The following is an 18,488-nucleotide window of genomic DNA, read 5'->3' as shown; positions in this document are numbered from 1 at the left end:
CTGCTCTATGAAACACCATCCAGCTCCCCAAAGAACCCAGTTGATACTCCCACCCCTTAGGTTTGGGGCGCCGCAAGGCCTGCAAACTCTCCCTTTAAGTTCAGGGGTTCACAGCCCCCCTCGTTGGGGCTGGGCCCTGGCTGAGTTCTTCATTAAGCAGTCTCTAAACCTGGTTTTTCTCACCTACCTCCAGTCACCTGATCACTCCTTGACCTTTCCCGGGAGGGTCTAATTGCCCCAAACATCTGTCTGGGCCAGCAGGGGAAGCTTTGCCTTACCCGCCCTGCAAGGCTCAAGGTCCCGGCCCTTCCAAGAAGAACAGCCTGGGCCTTCCTTCACCTTCTCCCGCCCAGACTCTTCCCTGGACCATCTTCCTCGCACCCAGCACCAAATCAGATGCTTATTCCTTTGGCTTCCATTTGCCTTCTCAGGTTACTTGGAACGGGTACCTGACCTCCCAGACTCGTTCCTCATCATTCGGCTACAGATGGAAAACTGCTTAGCATGATGCCCATTCCAAGGGAGAGAGATTTTCCTCCTCCTCACCAAGGAAGGAGGCAGCAAGCAGCAGAAAGATGAGGAACCACATCCTGAATGCAACCCTGCTGCTCCAGGAGATGGTTTCTCTGAGACTCCCAGCACACCAGGAGAGTGGGGGGGCCTAGTGATCAGTAATGAACCCTCCAGAGCAGCCAGGACCAGACCGAATCCCTTGCATAGCAGGTGCTCTCCACAAAGCCACCAATGCCCTTGTTCAAATCCCTCCTTACAACTCCTCCCTGCTGGGATGGCACCCAATGGCGGGCGCTGGGCATCCTGGCGCTCCGGCACTATTATGATGGCTTTGCTTGTCTTCTCCCCATTTATCTGTTGTATCCCTCTCTTGCTGTCTCACCATGTGTTTAGCATTCAAATCCTTTGGGGGCAGATACCGGGTCTCAAGGAGGCACTGAAATAGAAATAATGGAGTGGTGGAGGGCTTGTCTTGTGCTCTCTCTCTCTCTTTGGCCCTATGGCCACATTGGAGGGCTTCACCTTTCAGTATTTCCTGTCATTCTGCTTGTCTGTAGCTGCCTCCCACCCCATCGGGATGTGACAAGGATTCTGGGCCCCCAAACTCTGTGGATCCCTGAGTGTGTGGGGTACTGCAAGCTCAGAGGCAAGTCTAGGAGGTGCTCTGCACTTCTATAGGCACCTATAAGCTCTGGCACCGCATGAGGCCCCAGCAGACCCTCTCTCCTACAGGTGCCTTCACCTGGCAGAAAAGGACAGGTGCAAATACCCTTGGTACCACGTCTTGGTTACTGACAAGGTAATACAGTCAGTTCCTCAGCCAGCCCCTAGGGGGCAGTGCACCAGGCCAGTGCTGAGGCACACCTGGAGAAATACATAGTCAATAGAGTTCCTGTATTCTAATTCCCTAAAATATACAGCATGTCACTATTGGAACCTGTTCTACTTGATACATCATGTTTGAAATAGCCTGGAGCAGTGGTTCTCAACCTATTTGAGCTCGAGGCCCATTTAAAAATGTTTATGGCCTGTTGCAACCCAGAAAATTGTCTGGGTGTGGAGGGTGAGGGACCTGGAGTCTCCGGTATGCTCAGCCTGGCAGCATAGGGCAGAGGAGAGGAGTAGCAGGGACAAGGAAGGTGCCTGTGCTGGATCCCTAGATTCTCCGTCACTGACCAGTTTAAAATCTAGCTTGGCTGTTTCTCTAACAGATCTGCCCTAGGGATGATTGTGGGGCAGGTCTCTGGCCTGCGTTATACAGGGGGTCAAACTAGATGATCACAGTGGTCTTTCTGGCCTTGGAATCTGTGAATCCCACCTGCTAGCACCATGGCCTCTGCACTGCCCCCAGCACCACAGAGACAGCACTGCCCCCCGGCACCATGGCCTCTGCACTGCCTCCTGGCACCATGGCCTCCACACTGCCCCACAGCACCACCATCTCTGCACTGCGCCCAAGCACGTCAGAAACAGCACTGCCCTGGGGTGCCATAGAGACAGCACTGTCGCCGGCACTATGGCCTCCACACTGCCCCCCCCCCCAGCACCATAGAGACAGCACTGTCCCCTGGCACCCTGGCCTTGGCACTGCCCCTGGCACCATAAAGACAGCACTGCCCCCCAGCGCCATAGCCTTTGCACTGCCCCCTTGCATCACAGAGACAGCACTGCCCCTCAGCACCACAGAGACAGCACTGCCTCCTGGCATCATGGCCTTCGCACTGCCCCCTGGCACCACACTGCCTACAAGTCTTGGGGATGGCCTTGTGTGCAATCCAGGGTGTGGCAGTGCCCGCGAAGGGTCGGTACACACTAAGCTCTCTGGTCTCTGGCTAAGCTCTGCATTCGGCTCTGTCATTATCTCCCTGGCAAGGCGGGAATCCATGTGGCTTGCCATGTACACTGCCCAGTGGCTCAATGCAGTGCCAACATCCAGCTGGACTGAGACCGTCCCTCACTCAGGAGAGGTGTGAGCAGCAGTGGGCAAAGCTCGCACCTCTGCCATCTTGGCTCCTGTGAAGTATTTAAACACACAAGTGCTGAGTTGCCCTCTGACCCCCTCAGGGCATGTGGCCTGTGCTGCTTCCTCCCCATGTCTGGGACCCCAGAGGGTGCCTCCCCTGCTTGGCCCACACAGGGAAGTGGAGAGCAGCAGATGATGATCTGAAGTTCTCAGGGCAGAGGTGCCGTAGATTTGGTGAGCGGCACAGCGGGCAAGGGGCATGCTAAATACAAACTGGTGATGAGTGCTGGCAGGTGACGTAAGGAAGAGAAGGAGCCGGGAGCACTTGGCTCAGAGGGTATGTCTACACTGCAATCAGACACCTGCGGCTGGCCCATGCCCACTGATTCCCTCTCTGAAGGGCTGTTCAATTGTGGTGTAGACACTGCCCAAGCCCTGGGACGGATAGTGACTGTGAAATGCTCAGGAGATTAGAGAGGCTATTAAAATAAAAAACTCAATATTAATGGGGGATTTCAACTATCCCCATATTGACTGGGTACATGTCACCTCAGGACAGGATGCAAAGATAAAGTTTCTTGACACCTTAAATGACTGCTTCTTGGAGCAGCGAGTCCTGGAACCCACAAGGGGAGAGGCAATTCTTGATATAGTCCTAAAGTGGAGCAGAGGATCTGGTCAAAGAGGTGAATATAGCTGGCCTGCTTGGTATAGTGACCATAATATAATTAAATGTAACATCCCTGTGGTGGGGAAAACACCACAGCATCCCAACGCTGTAGCATTTAATTTCAGAAGGGGGAACTACACAAAAATAAGGAAGTTAATTAAACAGAAATTAAAAGGTACAGCGCCAAAAGTGAAATCCCTGCAAGCTGTATGGAAACTTTTTAAAGACACCATAATAGAGGCTCAACTTAAATGTATCCCCCAAATTAAAAAACATAGTAAGAGAACCAAAAAAGTGCCACTGTGGCTAAACAACAAAATAAAAGAAGCAGTGAGAGGCAAAAAGGCATCTTTTAAAAAGTGGAAGTTAAATCCTACCGAGGAAAATAGAAAGGAGCATAAACACTGGTAAATGAAGTGTAAAAATATAATTAGGAAGGCCAAAAAAGCATTTGAAGAACAGCTAGACAAAGACTCAAAAAGTAATAGCAATTTTTTTTTTAAAGTACAAGTGCTAAGCATCCAGTGGGGACACTGGATGATCGAGATGCTAAAGGAGCACTCAAGGAAGATAAGGCTATTGTGGGAAAACTAAATGAATTCTTTGCATCAGTCTTCACTGCAGAGGATGTGAGGGAGATTCCCACACCTGAGCCATTCTTTTTATGTGACCAATCTGAGGAACTGTTCCAGATTGAGGAGGTTTTGGAACAAATTGATAAACTAAACAGTAATAAGTCACCAGGCCCAGATGGTATTCACCCAAGAGTTCTGAAGGAACTCAAGTGTGAAATTGCAGAACTACTAACTGCGATCTGTAACCTAGTATTTAAATCAGCTTCTGTACCAAATGACTGGAGGAAGCTCATATGACGCCAATTTTTAAAAAGGGCTCCAGAGGTGATCCCAGCAATTACAGGCCAGTAAGCCTGACTTCAGTACTGGGCAAACTAGTTGAAACTATACACAAGAATAAAATTGTCAGACAGATAGATGAACATAATTTGTTGGGGAAGAGTCAACATGGTTTTTGTAAAGGGAAATCATGTCTCACCAATCTACTAGAATTCTTCGAGGGGGTCAACAAGCATGTGGACAAGGTTAATCCAGTGGATATAGTGTACTTAGATTTTCATAAAGCCTTTGACAAGGTCCCTCACCAAAGGCTCTTAAGCAAAGTAAGCTGTCATGGGATAAGAGGGAAGGTTCTCTCATGGATTGGTAACTGGTTAAAAGATAGGAAACAAAAGGTAGGAATAAATGGTCAGTCTTCAGAATGGAGAGAGATAAATGATGCCGTCCTCCAGGGGTCTGTACTGGGCCCAGTCCTATTCAACATATTCATAAATGATCTGGAAAAAGGGGTAAACAGTGAGGTGGCAAAATTCATAGATGTTACAAAACTACTCAAGTTAGTTAAGTCCCAGGCAGACTGTGAAGAGCTACAAAAAGATCTCACAAAGCCGGGTGACCGGGCAACAAAATGCCAGATGAAATTTGATGTTGATAAATGCAAAGTAATGCACATTGGAAAACATAATCCCAACTATTCATATAAAATGATGGGGTCTAAATTAGCTGTTACCACTCAAGAAAGAGATTGTGGAGTCATTGTGGATAGTTCTCTGAAAACATCCACTCAATGTGCAGCGGCAGTCAAAAAAGTGGGCAGAATGTTGAGAATCATTAAGAAAGGGATAGATAATAAGACAGAAAATATCATATTGCCTCTATATAAATCCATGGTACGCCCACATCTTGAATATTGCGTGCAGATGTGGTCGCCCCATCTCAAAAAAGATATATTGGAATTGGAAAAGGTTCAGAAAAAGGCAACAAAAATGATTAGGGATATGGAACAGCTGCCATATGAGGAGAGATTAATAAGACTGGGATTTTTCATCTTGGAAGAGAGCTAACTAAGGGGGGATATGATAGAGGTCTATAAAATTATGACTGGTGTGGAGAAAGTAAATAAGGAAATGTTATTTACTCCTTCTCATAACTAAGGCTACATTTTAGTCATGGGTATTTTTAGTAAAAGTCATGGACAGGTCACTGGGCAGTAAAAAAAATTCACGGCCCTTGACCTGTCCATGACTTTTACTATATACCTGTAACTAAAAGTTGGGCCGGGGGTCCCAAGTGCTCTGCGGGGGTGGTCCAGGGCGCCACAGGTGCTGGGGGTGGTGGCCCGGGACCCCCACTGGTGCTGAGTGGGGGCGGGCAGTGGCGTGTGGCCCAGGACCCCCGCCGCACAGGTGGGGGGCAGCGTGCAGCCAGGACCCCTGCTGGTGCTGGGGGGGAGGGTTGGCAAGGTTGGCAGGCTCCCTACCCGGTTCCGACTGGCATGTTCCTGCAGCTGCTAGGGGGAGGGGCGGCCAGGGGTGCTCTGTGTGCTGCTCCTGCCACCAGTGCCAGCTCCGCAGCTCCCATTGACTGGGAACCACAGCCAATGGGAGCTGTGGGGATGGCACCTGCAGGTGCAGGCAGCGTGCGGAGCCCCCTGGCCCCTCCACCTAGGAGCTGCAGGGACATGCCGGTCGGAGCCGGGGACTCCTCCCCTGAGGTAAGCGCTGCCCCACACTCCAACCCCCTGCCCTAGCCCTGAGCCCCCTCCCACACACCCAAACTGCTGCTGCTCAGTTCAGGCAGCCCCTGAGCCAGCACCAGGTGCTGCAGAAGTCACGGGGAGTCACGGAATCCGTGACCTCCGTGACAGACACACAGCCGTATTCATAACACAAGAACTAGGGGTCACCAGATGAAATTAATGTGCAGTAGATTTAAAATAAACAAAAGGAAGTATTTTTTCACACAACACACAGTCAACCTGTGCAACTCCTTGCCAGAGGATGTTGTGAAGGCCAAGACTATAATAGGGTTCAAAAAAGAACTAGATAAGTTCATGGAGGATAGGTCCATCAATGGCTATTAGCCAGGATGGGCAGGAATGGTGTCCCTAGCCTCTGTTTGCCAGAAGCTGGGAATGGGCGACAGGGAATGGATCACTTGATGATTACCAGTTCTGTTCATTCCCTCTGGGGCACCTGGCATTGACCACTATTGAAAGACAGGATACTGGGCTAGATGGACCTTTGGTCTCACCCAGTATGGCCGTTCTTATGGTCTTATGTTCTAAAGCAGCGTAGATACAAAAAGCCAGTGACATCATTACCCCGTTTCTGCTTCCCACTGATGGAGCCAGCAGCTTCAGACCCTTCTAACGCAAGGGATGCAGTGGACTTTGGAGGCTGGCTGCAGTAGTGAGACCAGAGCTACAAAAAGGATTCCTGTGCATTCCCAACCCAAGTTGTGAGCACAGAAAGGTGAGTGTCACCACCCCAGAGGCCTTCAATGGAGACCAGTGCGTGGTCCAGGTGACCATCTGGAAGGTCCGTTCAGCCCAAGTGACTCTATGACCAGAGACCAAGGAAACTAGTATTATTAGCGTGAATTATTTCTACTGCAGTAGTTCCAGAGGCCCAGTCAGGAATCAATGCCTCTGTGTACTGGGCTCTAGCCATACACAATAAAGATGATCCCTGCCCCAGAGGCTTCACTAAGTCACTAGTGTAACTGAAACCAAATTAAAATCTGATTTACACTGATGCAAACCTCTGGGAGGAGACCCTTCTATCAGTGTAAGAGCAATTATAGCGGCTTAGCTTGGCCCCAGATATCTATCAACAGAAGCCAGACTGCTAGAAAGCAGGGTTTAGTCGATAGCATAGTGCCCTCGCACAAACGTACATCCAGTTAAATCATTGAACGTTACACCTTTAGCTCCTGTAGCTTTTAATGTAGACCAAGCCTAGGTAAGGGCTGGTTACCACACTAGCCAATGCCTTCCCCCAAATGGATTTTAATTCACACCCTTAGTCATTCTGTCTATGGATGGACGCTTATTTTGGACGAAGTGTCCTATTTGGATGTAGCTTTAGGCTTGCTCTACACGCAGACCTGGTGCTGGGAGAACTATTTCTGTCAGGGGGGTTTATTCTACCCAAATAGTTAAATCAGTCCCCTACTGTGGATGCAGTGAGATTGGTATCAAGGTGCCATATAGCAGAGAGCTTATTCCGCTTTCCGCACAGGACTAACCAGACACCGCTATACCAATATAACTGCATCCACACTGCAGTGGTTGTACCAGTTTAACTCTGAGGGTAGAGTTAAAGTGCTACAACTTTTGTTTGTAGACAAGGGCTAAACCAATTTAAATTAAATCAAACTAGGAAACTAGGACACGATCTGTGACAGGAGACTCCACCGTAGAGCAGCACAGAGAGCACTGGCTAGTTATGAGGTGCTTAAAGCTGCTTTGCACCAGAGCAGCAGGAGTGCACATCACAGATCCCCTTCCCCATCTCCACGGTCCCTGTATGGGCACCCACCCACCTCTTTCCCCCTTCCCTACTCCCCAGGTCCCCATCCCTCCTGCAGTCCCTGTAGAGTAGATGTGGTGCAACAGGTAGATTCTGAAAACAGGACTAAGGCTGAAGGCATATTCTTCTGCAGAGAATGCCATGAAATACTACCTTCTTCAAAATGGCCACCAGCTCCCTCAGGAAGCAAAAGGAGGAGGGGAAGGCTGGCAGTAGCCATCTTTAGTAAGGGCAACCTGTGGCATCAGTTCCATTGAGAATATTGGCAATGGTGGCCATGTTGAAAGAGGGCAATTCTTGGCATGTGTCCCTACAGGAGAATTCTTCATCCTCTGCTGCAGGAGAAAGGGTGGGTTCTGGAGAAGAACAGGAAAATGGCCATTACTTCTAAAATCACCCCTTCAACAACTATCCATTGCACCAGATCTTGGCCACTTCTCCACCACGCTTGGTGTGAACAGGCCATGCCTGGGCTGAGATCAATAGGGACAAGCAAGGGGCTGACGCACAGCCTAAAGGACCCCTTTCTTGACTAATGTTAACAGCCATTGACTCTGGATTTATTTGTACCTCCTCAGAAAGTGCATTCAGTGGGGAGGGGCGGACGGAGAGCGGGGTGCCATAGACTGGGCTGGAGGGGGGGGTGTCTCGGGGCAGGCCTGGGGACTGCATGGGGTCAGGAGGTGGGAGAGAGAGGAGGCTGCTGGGATGGGAGGTTGGGAGTAAGGCCAGGAGGTGTCCAAAGCTGGGCGGGGGGAAGAAGTTTGGCTTGTGGGTGTTGGTGGCTGGGCAGGGAGTGTTGGGGGGGGGTGTTGGTGGCTGGGCAGGGAGTGTTGGGGGGGTGTTGGTGGCTGGGCAGGGAGTGTTGGGGGGCTGTCAGAGGCTGGCTCAGGGGAGGTTAGGCTGAGGGGTGTCAGGAGAGTGTTGGGGTGTAGGCTGGGGTGTCAGTTGAGGGGCTATGGGGTGGGAGGTTGATGGGGTGAGAGGATTAGAGGCTGGGCAGGGCCAAGGGAAGGGGTGTCAGGGGGGTGGGGGTATCAGGAAAGTATTGAGGCCGGGGGAGGGGCGTGGGGGAGGCAGGGCTGAGGGGCTGTTGGAGGCGGGGGCCGGGGTTAGGGAAGCTGGGCTGGGGAGTTGCGGGCTGTTGGAGTCGGGGTAGGGGGACCGGGAGGCTGGTCCTTGGCTGAGCCCTGCCCCGCCCGGGGTGCGGCTGCCGGGCAGGAGGAGGAAGCCGCAGCGGTTCCGGGCACAGATCGCGTTGCCCGGAGCCTGCAGCCGCCGCCGGCAGAAGCGTCCGGCGGAGGGGCCGGACCGGACCGGACCGGAGGGGCGGTGAGTGGCCCCGAGGGAAACCCACACCCGGGCCTGCTTGGGTCCCCGCCCCGCCGCACCTGGCCCCTGGCCCCCTTCTCTCCTCCCAGTCCGGTACCTGGCCCCCGCCGCCGCACCTAGTCCCCTTCTCCTCCCCCGCCGCACCCGGCACCTGGCCCCCTTCTCCCCTATCCCCCCCCGCCGCCGCCGCACCTGGCCCCCTCCCCCCCCGCCGCACCTGGCCCCCTTCTCCCCGCCGCACCCGGTCCCCTTCTCCTCCTCCCCCCCCCGCACCCGGCATCTGGCCCCCTTCTCCCCCCCCCCCGCCGCACCCGGCCCCCTTCTCCCCGCCGCACCCGGCCCCCTTCTCCCCCTCCCCCCCCCGCCGCACCCGGCCCCCTTCTCCCCCTTCCCCCCCCGCCGCACCCGACACCTGCCCCCTCCTGCTGCACCTGTCCCCCTTCTCCCTCTCCCCCCTAGCCCGACACCCGGCCCCCTTCTCTCCCCCCACCCGGCCCCTGGCCCCCTTCTCTCTGCTTCCCAGCCCGGCCCCCTTCTCTCTCTCCCCCGCACCCAGCCCAGTACCTGGGCCCCTTCTCTCCCCCACCCAGCCCCTCTTCTCTAACCCCCCCCCCCCGACACCTGGCCCCCTACTCTCACCCCCCTCCCCCACATCCAGCACTTGGCCCCCTTCTCTCCTCCCCTCCCCTGGAACCTGGCTCCTGGCCCCCTTCTCTCCCCCCGAACCTCCTTCTTTTCCCCCCGCATGTCCCTTTACCTGGCCCCCTTCTTTCCCCTTCCCCCCAACTGGCTCCCTTCCTCTCCCCCCGTTCTGCACCTGATATCTAGTTCCCTTTTCTCCCCCCCCACCTCTCACCCCCTCCCCCACATCTGGCACTTGGCCCCCTTCTCTCCTCCCCTCCCTCGGAACCTGATACCTGCCAGTGGAGCCCTTGGCTGTTCCTGGGGACCTCCCCCCCCTCCCCCCCAGCACCCGCAGGCTGGGCCCAGGGCAATGATTTTAAAGCTCCTGGCACGTTCTCCATGCCCACTGTTTGCCTCTGAGGCTGGGTTTAGCTGGAGTTTGGGGGGGAAGGGCTCAGTCTCTTGCCTGCCCTGTGGGCTCAGCTGGGCGGCCTGGCCACCTGGCCCCTAGGAGCTGGACACCACTGTGAAGAGCTTCCGTCACTGCTGCCCAGACTGTCCAGTGACCTGCCCACCCTCTTCCTGGGTTAATGGAGTCTCTCTCTCCTAGGCGCTGGGAAGATCTGCAGCCGCCCAGAGAACTGAGCTGGGGCCGAGCCCGTTGGCCTGGGTCGGCGTGCCCTGTGGATGGGCGTGGTACAGATTTGCTGCTAGCACAGACTTAGCTCCCTCTGCCGTAGTTTGCCAGGTGGCTGGAGGCACCGCAGCAAGAGAGGACCTGTGAGAGCTCGTCTTGCCTTGGGGGAACATGCAGCGCGGTGGCATCACTGTTGAGAACCCCTACGCCAGCGTGAATATTCCGCGAGGTCAGCTCGAGAACAGCTTCATTAAGCGCTACCTGGGGGAGGAGCAGCCCTCGCCCACTGTCATTGTTAATCCTGGGGCCGTGCCCACCTACCCAGCCCCAGAGCAGCTGAATGGGGCCAGTAAATCGGTGCCACTGGATAGTTGGGATGGTTCAAAAGTCCTGACGCGGGAGTCCTGGGCCCAGCCGTATAACCCTTATGCCAGCCTGAAGCTGCTGAACGGCGCTTCCTCAGCCTCGCTCTACACCATCGAGCTAGACAAGCACCAGAAGAGTCCTGAGGTGGGCACGGACAGTGGCTGCTGCTGCTGTAAGTACTGCCCCTGCTGCCGGAAATGCTGCTGTGTCGTCTCCTAACCCCACGAGCCCTGACCCCTGGCCACACCCAGGCTGTCGGCCTGAGCCAGCCTCCTTAAGGAGCTGGGATCCTGCCGGTAGAACTGCAGCCAGGGGGCTGGGATGGACAGCCCCTGAGCTATGGTGCCCATCCTAGCAGGAACTGTGGGGCGCCTCTGGGGGCGAGCGGAGCCAACGGCAGCCTTGCAGTCTCCTGAGACTCTCAGTGATCTTTGGCTCTCTCGGGCCGTGGGGAGGGGGTGTGACTATATTTGCCCTGGTGGCAGGGCGGCTTTCTAGACCTTGTTTATCCTACGGAAAGTGAGCTCAGGTGCCATGGTGATGGGCACGTAGCAGTGATGTGCTGCCAGGATCGTGGCCAGGCCTCGGGGGAGTTTCAAGACATGCTGATGAAGCCTGGAGTGCCTCGTGCAGTGCCCTGTGGTGGAAACCCGACCGCTTGCTCCCACTTACTGTCTGGCTGGGGAACAGCCCTGATGCAACAGGCCGTGCAGCTGTGCTGACCCCCACGCAGACAAAGACATGCCCTGGTTTCACCCATTGGAGAAGCAAGAACCTGAGCTTGGGGGGGCCTGAGCAGTGTTTCATGGGTGCTTGTGGATTCTCACTGCCCCTCCCCGTGGCTGAGGCATGCTGGGAACAGTTTCGTCTAGCTGCAAAGGCTGCGTGCCTCTTGATCGTGCGGGGAAGTGGCCTTGCAAACCAAGGCCTTGTCTACACACAACAGTCATGGTTCATGTGGTACAATTCTCTAGTGTGGCTGCAGCTAGACCGAGGGAAAGGTGCTCAGACTGGTCTAGCATCTGGTAGGGGAAGGGAATAAGCTCTACTGGTACGAAGCACCTGGATCCTGCTCTACCTGCGTCCACGCTAGGACTTGGGCTGGTAGAACGGGGTAGGGAACGCTCACCCCTGACCCACACGGCTGAGAGGTACAAACTCAGTTTGCTAAGCAGGCTGGAATGAGGATCCTGCCAGTCCTTGCCTGCTCGCCCTCCGGACAAAAGAAGGAAACACACCCAGGGCAAACAAACAAACCAAGCAGCTTGGAGAATGTGCTGGGCTCTGCTCTGGGGATGTGCCATGGCTGGACACACTGGCCTCTGGGTCTGAACTCACAGTGGGAGGAGACTGTTCTGGCACCTCACCCCCCTCGGTGCTGGCAGGAGCTGCTTTCCAGGGCTTGGGTGGCCTGCTGTCCCTGCAGCGCAGGCAGGGGCCGTGCCCTTGTACCCCCAGCTTGGTCTGGAGAGGGGGCAGCAGGCCAGCCCTGCTCTACGTGAGCAGCAGGGCCTGGCCAGTGCTCGGCTGTTGGTGTTAGTGCCAGTGCTGCTGTGGGACTAGTGCAGGCTGCAGAGGAGGGTTCAGAATGAAATGGGGATGGGAGGGGAGGGGAAGGGAAGGAGTGGGACAAGGGGTGTGGAGTCCTCTAGGCCCCAGTCAGCTGTGCAGGACCTGCCAGACTCCAAGCCACTGGGGTTGTCAGATGGCCAGGAATAGGGTGTGAGCCCTGTGCTAGCGCTTACCCCATTGCTAGACCTGCTGCATCACTCCTCGAGAGCAGCCGGGCCACTGTCTCTGGGGCAGGCGCAGCAGGACGGGGCAGGGACCATGCCCAGGGTCCTGTGTGCAGAATCTCAGCTTACCCGGCTAGGAAGATTCTAACCGTTGTGTAGCTGGGTAGAATTCAGCTTTTATTTGTTTGTGATCTCTACGGAGAGTATCAATGTTTATTTTAAAGAATATTTTTAGTTTTATTGATTTAAATTTTCACAGTAGGGGAAGTTATTGGAGAGTCAGAAAATGGAGGGTCGGACAATTATTTAATGACCGTAGACGATGAGATTCAAAAAGTTAAAGGTTTATAACCATTAAAACACAAACTCTCGAAGTATACAAAGGAAGTAGGCAATGTAAGAAAAATGCTGCTTTGATATAAGGCGATCTGTAAATTTGGGGTATTCTCAATGGAAACAGTTTTTGGTCATTTGGGTGTGTATGGTGAAATCGATGTTCATGGATATTTACCGACAAAAGTCGAATCCGTCCAACCCTACCTTGATGATTATAAAGAAAACATTCCCCGTGAGGGCTCGCTGTAAGACAGCCTGAAACAATCGTTCTGAGAGGTGTGAACGGCCCGGCCCACCCTCTTGATGTGTGTTGACTCAAACCTAATGATGTCAGCATTTGAACTATTTCACTGCTGATCACTGTAGCAGAAACTCCCAGCTCATTTTTGCTCACTCTAACCCTAGCTGCCTCCCAGAGATCTCCAGGTACCAAAAGCTCCCACTGTCTCCTGCCCAGCTGCCAGAACTTCCCCCTGCCAACATCCAGCCCAGAACTCATGGCCATGGAATGTCACTGGGACGCTGGGCGTACAGTCCAGGGGGGTGGGGTTCCATGGGTGGGACCAAGGAGCCATGCTGCAGAGCTCCAGCTCGTTGTGGCCTTCACCCAAGTGCATTGAGCCATGATCGCCTGCAAGGAGTGACCCAGGAGCCCGTCTGTGCCTCTTGTCCCTCAGCTGCATTGCTCCCCCCTCCAGGTGATCTAGAGCAATAGGCCAGTTGTACTCCAACTAGTGCCTCCAAAGGCCAATTTGTCCCTTGCCAGGCGAGTGTGAACGCTCCGTGCATCGTCGCCGGTCCCTGGATCACAAGCTGCAGTGTAAAGAGCGTTGCATGGGGTGTCCAGCCCCCAGCTCTGATGGAAGCTGCAGCGCGTGCCTCCCATAGACCCCCAGGTGAGGCCTGTGGCTTGCCTGCCAGGGTGCCATGCAGCCGCGTCGCCAGGACTGGATGCTGCTGCTGCCAGCTCTGCATGGATTCAATGGGCATTGTGTGCACATGGCTACAGGACTGCCCTGGCTGGGACAGCGGCAGAGGTCCTGTCTATAACATGGCTGTGGGAGGGCCCAGTTCCCAGCAGGGCTCACCCTGGACCCGGTTAAAGCCCGGATCTGGTTTGATTGCACCTGAACTGTGCTAAAGCCTTGGGCTGTCCACGGTGCTGCTGCTACACAGAGCGCCTGTGCTGGGAGTGGGGTTCTGGTTCTGCCTGTGCTCTCAGACCCAGAGCGTCCCCGCCTGTGTGGAGCAGGCGATTCAGGATTTCACCGGCTGCTGAACAATGCCTGGGCCCTGCGGAGAAATCTGGCGTTTCCTGGGGCCCCTGTCACTGTTGCTGTGAATAAAGTAATTTGACCAGGGTCCAGCACTTGTTATTTCTCTGATGCTCCTCCGCGCCCCCATCCCCTCCCCAGCTTTGTCACATAGGCCACAGGTCTGTGTGGAGCTCAGCTGGGGAGGGGAAGCTCAGTGTCTCTGGATGGAGTAGGGGTTACCGGTTCCAATCTAGCCCCAGGATGGGGAGGACTAGCTGGCTCCCAGGGGCTAGATAGGGTGCCCAGATGTACCAATTCTATAGGGACAGTCCCAATATTTGGAGCTTTGTTTTGTGTAGGTGCCTATTACCCCCCACCCCCTGTCCTGATTTTTCACACTTGCTGTCTGGTCACCCTAGGGCTAGAGCAGTGTCTCCAACCCTTTTACACCCAAGATCACTTTTTGAATTTAAGGGCAACTCAGGACCTGCCCTGCCCCTTCCCCAAGGCCCTGCCCCACTCACTCCATCCTCCCCCCACCACTCAGTCTCCCCTACCCTCATTCACTTTCACCAGGCTGGGGTAGGGGTGCAGGAGGAGGTGCAGGCTCTGGGCTGGGGCCAAGGGGTTCGCAGTGTGGGAGGGGCTCCAGGCTGAGCCTGGGCAGGGAGTTGAGGTGCAGGAGGTGGTGAGGGGTGCAAGCTCTGGGAGGAAGTATGGGTGCAGGAGGGGGCTCCGGGCTGGGGTACAAGAGGGGGCATGGGGTGCTGGCTCTGGGAGGGGGTTGGGGTGCAGGAGGGGGTATGGGGTGCTGGCTCTGGGAGGGGGATCCCACTGGAGGCACTTACCTCTAGTGGCTCCCGGTCGGCGGCGCAGCGGGACTAAGGCAGGCTCCCTGCCTGCCCCGGCCCCACTCAGGCACATCAGCACCTCCTCACCATCACAAAGTGGGCCACCCCTCCACCCTGCTAGCCAGTAGTGCACCACGTGACCACGCTGCTCCCAGAAGGGGCCAATGTGTGCTGCCTCTCTCTGGAGGCATGGCCCCTGCAGCTCCCATTGACCACAGCTCCCTGTTCCCAGCCAATGGGAGCTGTGGGAGCGGTGCTTGCAGGCAGGAGCAGCACATGGAGGACCCCCCCCCCCCCAGCTCCCATGGGGGCATGCTGCGCTGGCCACTTCTGGGAGCGGCGTGGGGCCACAGCAGGCAGGGAGCCCCGCTGTGCTGCCGCGGCCAGAGATTGCAATCGACTGGGAGAGTCCCCAGGATCGACCAGTTGATGGTAATTGATGGGCTGATGACCACTGGGCTAGAGAATGGGACGCGAGGCTTTCCCCTTCCAGGGCACTGGCTGAGCTCCATCCCTGGGGCAGGGGGATTGTCTGGCTGCTGAGGGTTAGGAAATGAGATATGGGGCCTTTCCCCTCTAGGGCACCGGTTCCAACCTGGCCATGTGACTACCAGCTGTTCTCATCACTCAGCTGTTCCGGGCCTGTGGGAAAGGGTTTGCTCTGGGGTTGGGCCAGCGCCTAGGGGCTGCTGCCAACACCATAAAAAGCTTTGCAGACGTGACACTCATTGCCCCAGAACTGGCATCCTCAGCAGAGGCCAAGAACTGAACGGGCCACACGGACTCAACTCTGCCCTCTGCGGTGGTGGCGCAGCGTTTGGCTGGCTAGCCCTATCCCGGCTGTTGTGTGAGGGCCAGTCGGCACTGTGACGTCGCACGCGCTGCCCTTCGCTCGGTTTAAACTTTGCCTGGGAGGCTGCACCTTGGAGCAGGAAGTGCTGGGCACAGTTCTGCCTGCCAGCTTTCTCGGCAATGATTAAACCAAACTCAGCCCGTACCAGTGCAGGAGGGGGAGAAACAAGGCTGGATACCTCCGACTGCGCAGAGCCACCAGGCTCTCCCGACTCGAGCAATGGCCCACGCTGTGGGGGGGTGCGGAGCTAGGGCTGGCACTGCCTCTGGGCGCTGCCCCTGGTCAGTGAGGGGTGAACCCCTCCTGCTCTCCCAGAGGCGCAGTGACAGCTGCCTTGGTGCCTTGATCCCACAGCTCTGGGCTGCCTAGTGCTGCTGTAGGGCACCCGTCCGGTTCCCATGACAGCCCCTCCCACAGGGCCAGGCCTGTGTGCTGGAGGGTCGTCGGGGGCATGAGCCCAGCGGCTCTTTCTAGTCACTGTCAAGGAGATGTGGCAGTTGTTGCCCTGGATTGAAGTTCTCCGGTTGCCCAGCCACTGCCCCCTCCCCTCTGGCACCGAGGGGCTTTGCTGGGATACACCCACCTGGCTCCCTCCCACCCCATCAAGTGCTCTGCAGGACGGTCTCTGGTGTCCAGGGAAACTCCTGCTTCCTCGCCCCCAGGCTGCCCCCCCCCTCGGGCTGCAGTCCCTGCCCAAGCCAGAGCCATGGGGAGCCCTTTGCCCTCAGCCAACCCAGCCCTGCTGTGGGGAGCTGGCGGCTGGCCCCACCTCAGCCTGAGCAGCATGTGCCCCACGGCTCACTTCACTTTCACTTTAGCTCCACCAGAAAAGTCCCTTGGGCCTGGAATGTGACCGGACCAGGCCCTGCCCAGCCCTCAGCTGGCAGCTCTGTCTGGGAGGAGGGCTCCTGTCGCTCTGACACAGAGACTGCCACACCTATTCCTGCCTCACCTCCCCCCAGCCCAGCCCCCACCTGCTCCCTCCTCACCTCCCCTCCAGCCCCCACCTGCTCCCCCTTACCTCCCCCCAGCCCAGCCCCCACCTGCTCCTGCCTCGACTCCCCCCCCAGGCCTCACCTGCTCCTGCCTCGACTCCCCCCCGACCCCACCTGCTCCCCCTTACCTCCCCCCAGCCCAGCCCCCACCTGCTCCCTCCTTACCTCCCCTCCAGCCCCCACCTGCTCCTGTCTCGACTCCCCCCCCAGACCCCACCTGCTCCCCCTTACCTCCTCCCAGCCCAGCCCCCACCTATTCCTGCCTCACCTCCCCCCAGCCCAGACCCCACCTGCTCCTGTCTCGACTCCCCCCCAGGCCCCACCTGCTCCGGCCTTGACTCCCCCCCAGCCTCCCCTGCTCCTCCCTCGACTGCCACCCCAGGCCCCACCTGCTCCCCCTCACCTCCCCCCAGCCCAGCCCCCGCCTGCTCCCTCCTCACCTCCCCTCCAGCCCCCACCTGCTCCCCCTTACCTTCCCCCAGCCCAGCCCCGACCTGCTCCTGCCTCGACTCCCCTCCCAGACCCCACCTGCTCCTGCCTTGACTTCCCCCCAGGCCCCACCTGCTCCGGCCTTGACTCCCCCCCAGCCCCCACCTGCTCCCCCCTCGACTGCCACCCCAGGCCCCACCTGCTCCCCCTCACCTCCCCCCAGCCCAGCCCCCACCTGCTCCCTCCTCGACTCCCCCCCAGCCCCCACCTATTCCTGCCTCGACTCCCCCTCAGTCCAGCCGCCACCTGCTCCCTCTCACCTCCCCCGCAGCCCCCACCTGCCCTTGCCTCAACTCCCCCCCAGCCCAGGCTCCACCTGCTCCCCCCTCGACTGCCCCCCAGCCCAGTCCCCACCTGCTTCCCTCTTGCCTTCCCCCCAGCCCAGCTTCTGCCTGTTCCCCCCTCACCTCCTCCCCAGCCCAGCCCCCACCTGCTCCTGCCTCGACTCCCCCGCAGCCCAGCCCCTGCCTGTTCCCTCTTTGACTCCCCCCAGGCCAGGTCCCACCTGTTCCCTGCTTTTTGGTTTTGTATTCAAGTAAATCACTAGTCTTAATGATCATTCATCGCAGTGCAGAAGAATCTCAGTGTCCTGAACACCTCGGGAATGGAGGTAGTTCGTAACTCTGAACAAATCGGTATGGGTGTTCTTCAAAAGCTTACATCTGAACATTGACTTAATACAGCTTTGAAACTTTACTGTGCAGAAGAAAAATGCTGCTTTTAACCATCGTAATTTAAATGAAACAAGCACAGAAACCGTTTCCTTAACTTGTCAAATCTTTTATTTTAAACTTTCCCTTTTTTGAGTAGTTTACGTTATAACACAGCACTGGACTGTGTTTGCTTCCCCCCTTTCTTTCGTTCTTTCTTTTGTTCTTTCGTTTTGGGCTCTGCTGCTGCCCAATTGCGTACTTCTGGTTCCAAATGAGGGTTGACCGGTCGGTTTGTAACTCTGATGTTCGTAACTCTCAGGTTCTAAAGTGATGTAAGAGTCTGGATTAGACTCACAGTTAACATGGAGCCAGAGCATCCGAACCAGGCCAGCTGCCAGTCTAACCTCACGCCTACAGCCTCCTGCCCCGCCAGTCCGGTTGGTGCCTCCTTCCACTTCTAGAACATTCTGTCACATGTTCGTATGTTTGAACTTTCACTCTGTTTTCCTCCATAGGCTTGTTTTTTGCCTTTCCTTATTAAATCTATATTCACAGCAGTTTGTTTTCATTCTAGAGTGTGCAGTCGTTGTTGATTAAGTTCAGCAGTTTGGCAAATTCTCCCTGCTTTTTCCAGATTTAGATCTAACCCATCTAAGAGTCTTTTTCTTACACTGGTATCTTTTATACCCATCCAAATGTGATCTCTTATTATCCTTGACTCAGATTCTGGAAATTAAATGTCTGACTGCTTATCTTTAGATGGTTAAAAATGATTCAAAAGTCTCTTCCTCCATTTGATTTCTTCAGTGAAACTGGAATCTTTCAAA

At 55.9% G+C, this 18,488-nt stretch overlaps 1 long non-coding RNA gene across 1 annotated transcript; it reads left to right on the top strand.

Annotated features, from left to right (window-relative positions):
• Window positions 1-8,627: 8,627 nt before the first annotated feature.
• Window positions 8,628-13,928, top strand: LOC112060603 (uncharacterized). Its single transcript, XR_002889883.3, has 2 exons — window positions 8,628-8,865; window positions 10,100-13,928. It is a non-coding gene; the product is annotated as an uncharacterized LOC112060603 (long non-coding RNA).
• The last annotated feature ends 4,560 nt before the right edge of the window (window positions 13,929-18,488 follow it).

Source organism: Chrysemys picta, chromosome 18 (genome assembly GCF_011386835.1).
Source record: "Chrysemys picta bellii isolate R12L10 chromosome 18, ASM1138683v2, whole genome shotgun sequence".
Taxonomy (NCBI): domain Eukaryota; kingdom Metazoa; phylum Chordata; order Testudines; family Emydidae; genus Chrysemys; species Chrysemys picta.
This window is presented reverse-complemented; position numbering and strand designations above follow the sequence as displayed.